This window comes from Arachis ipaensis, chromosome B5, assembly GCF_059453495.1.
Source record: "Arachis ipaensis isolate K30076 ecotype BB chromosome B5, ASM5945349v1, whole genome shotgun sequence".
Classification (NCBI taxonomy): Eukaryota; Viridiplantae; Streptophyta; class Magnoliopsida; order Fabales; family Fabaceae; genus Arachis; species Arachis ipaensis.
In genome coordinates, this window is record NC_142440.1 from 150741001 (window position 1) to 150744582 (window position 3582).

Below are 3582 nucleotides of genomic sequence, written 5' to 3' on the forward strand. Positions count from 1 at the left end.
AGAACTTGAATCTGGAAAGAAGATCAAATGTTTAAGGACAGATAATGGAGGAGAATATGTCGATGGTGATTTTCTAACATTTTGCAAGCAAGCAGGTATTCAACGGCAATTCACAATTGCATACACGCCTCAGCAAAATGGTGTAGCAGAGCGAATGAATAGGACTCTCCTAGAAAGAGCACGAGCTATGTTACAAACTGCAGGTTTAGCTAAGTCTTTTTGGGCAGAAGCTGTTAAAACCGCCTGTTATGTGATAAATCGGTCACCATCAACTGCAATTGGGTTGAAGACACCAATGAAGATGTGGCAAGGTAAGCCACCTAATTATTCTTCTTTACATATATTTGGTTGTCCTGTGTACGTAATGTACAATTCCCAGGAAAGAACAAAGCTGGACCCAAAGTCTAGAAAATGTATATTCTTGGGTTATGCTGACGGAGTTAAGGGGTATCGCCTGTAGGATCCCATTACCCGCAAGGTAGTTGTCAGTAGAGATGTGATATTTACAGAAGATGAATTGCAAAAGGAACAAGAAAATGACAGCACTGTTAAAGAGATAACCACTGTTCAAATAGATAAAAAATGCAAAGAAGGTGATCTTTCTGAAGCAGAACCACAGCACGAAGAACAAGAAGCAGAGGCCAATGACATAGAAGTTTGTCGATCCACTCGAAAAAGAAGAATACCATCATGGCACTCAAATTATGTTTTGACAAACCATGATGCACATTGTCTTTTGACAGAAGATGGAGAACCAACAACTTTTATGGAGGCTATGCGCAATCCAGACGCTTCTATGTGGATGACAGCAATGCAAGAAGAAATTGAGGCATTACATAGAAACCATACCTGGAAACTTGTTGAACTTCCAGCAGGTCGGAAAGTCATTGGTAACAAATGGGTTTACAAGATCAAACGAGATAGTAATGATCAGGTGGAACGATATCGTGCAAGATTGGTTGTCAATGGATATGCTCAGAAAGAAGGTGTTGACTTCAATGAAATATTTTCTTCAGTGGTGAGACTAACTACTATTAGAGTAGTTTTGGCTATGTGTGCTGCATTTGATTTACATCTAGAGCAATTAGATGTAAAGACTGCATTTCTTCATGGAGAACTTGAAGAAGAGATATATATGCTCCAACCAGAAGGTTTTGAAGAACAAGGAAAAGAAAACTTGGTTTGCAGGTTAACTAAATCTCTGTACGGTCTAAAGCAGGCGCCAAGGTGTTGGTACAAGAGATTTGATTCTTTCATTATTAGCCTTGGATACAACAGACTTAGTTCAGATCATTGTACTTATTACAAGAGGTCTGGTGATAATGATTTCATCATTCTGTTGTTGTATGTGGATGACATGTTGGTGGTAGGTCCCAACAAAGATCAAATCCAAGAATTGAAGGCACAGTTGGCTAGGGAGTTTGATATGAAAGACTTGGGACCAGCAAACAAGATTTTAGGGATGCAAATTCACCGAGACAAAAAAGATAGGAAGATTTGGCTATCGCAAAAGAATTATTTGAAGAAAATCTTGCAACGCTTCAATATGCAAGAATGTAAGCCAATTTCAACCCCACTTCCTATGAATTTCAAATTATCCTCAAGTATGTGCCCTAGTAGTGAAGCAGAGAGGATGGAAATGTCTCGAGTACCGTATGCATCAGCGGTGGGAAGCCTTATGTATGCCATGATCTGTACAAGGCCAGATATTGCTCAAGCAATTGTGGTGGTAAGTCGATTTATGGTAGATCCGGGTAAAGAGCATTGGAATGTTGTTAAGAGGATCTTGAGATACATCAAAGGGACCTCGAATGTTGCATTATGTTTTGGAGGATCGGAATTCATTGTCAATGGATATGTCGACTCAGATTTTGCAGGTGATCTTGATAAACGAAAATCTACTACAGGATATGTGTTCATGCTTGCAGGAGGAGCTGTGAGCTGGCTATCTAAATTACAAACTGTTGTAGCTTTATCTACTACAGAAGCTGAATATATGGCAGCTACACAAGCATGCAAGAAAGCTATTTGGATCCAAAGGTTGATAGAAGAACTCGGGCACAAACAACAGAAGATTTTTGTGTATTGTGACAGTCAGAGTGCCTTGCACATTGCAAGGAATCCTGCCTTTCATTCAAGAACAAAACATATTGGAGTACAATATCACTTTATTTGGGAAGTAGTAGAAGAAGGAAGTGTTGATATGCAGAAGATTCACACGAAAGATAACCTAGCAGATGCCATGACAAAACCAATTAACACAGAAAAGTTTGAATGGTGTAGATCCTCATACGGCCTATGGAATACATGAGCAACATGAATTTTAAAAATTTATCAAAATTAGCTTTAAGTGGGAGATTGTGAAAAAATAGTAAAACAAATTTTAGAAAATATATAAATAAATAATAACTAAATAAAATGAAAGGTAATAAACAATCTTAGTTTATAACCTTAGAATTTTAATGGTTGAAAAAGAGAAGAATTATATACCTCTAATTAACAGATAGTTCATATTGAAGAGACTCATCTATAAATTGAGTTTTTCTTTAATTCATTTCAATCAAGTCATCCAGATAAAATAACATAATATTTTTTTGAGTGGTTTTCTCCTATATATGATAGAGTATTCTCCTTTTGTCAAGAGAGAGTGTTATTGTAGTCTCCTTGTAATAGAGAGAAGTTGTAATTCTCAAAAAAATTATTCAATTATTTCCATATTTTATACAAATTTCTAATTGTTCATCTCTATATTTTGCTGTGTCATTTGTCTGGTACCTAACACACTCATGTAACACTAACAAGAAAGAGCACCCACTAGAATAGTTACTCGAACGCCTAACAATAAGGCAAGTTCAATAATTTTCTACATACTAATAATTATTAGAATTATTTCAAGGAAAATATTCACCTTTTACCATATATATAAAAAAAAAATTTCTACTTCATCACACTCATTTTATTTATTTACAACACAATCTCCTCAACATGAAATATTTTTAATGTTGCAAGATTAGTGGTAGAAGTGGCAAATTTTCACAAATTGAAAGGATTCGAATTGAGCTAGAACAAGATTGTAAATTTAGGCCTTATATAAAAAAACGACTTGTTATTTGTTATTTGTTTTTGAATAAATTATTTGTTATTGTACTACTAATTCGTTAATTATATTGTTAGATTTTAGTAAATTTAATACGAAAAGATACACATGTATAATAGTTTTTTTTTTACTTGGATATTAAGTAAAAAAATTACTAAATTTTTTTTATATTTTTTTTAAATAATTAAAAAAAGTCAATTATTTAATTCATTAGTTTAAACGAATCAGATCAAATTGAATTGAGCCAACTAAATGTTCTATTATAAAAAAAGCAACTAAATTAATTCATCTTTTTTAATTTTAACTCGTTTCTTATAATAAGCTAGCACATCTATTTAACTGCTTTAGCCATTGATCATATAATATATATAGAATTCAACTCATGTTAAGTTTCTTCTTTCATTTCTCATTTTTCATTTGAACTATTCAAACATTTTCAATCATTTCATTATATATATAAAATATTGTTCTTGTGTTAATTAGTT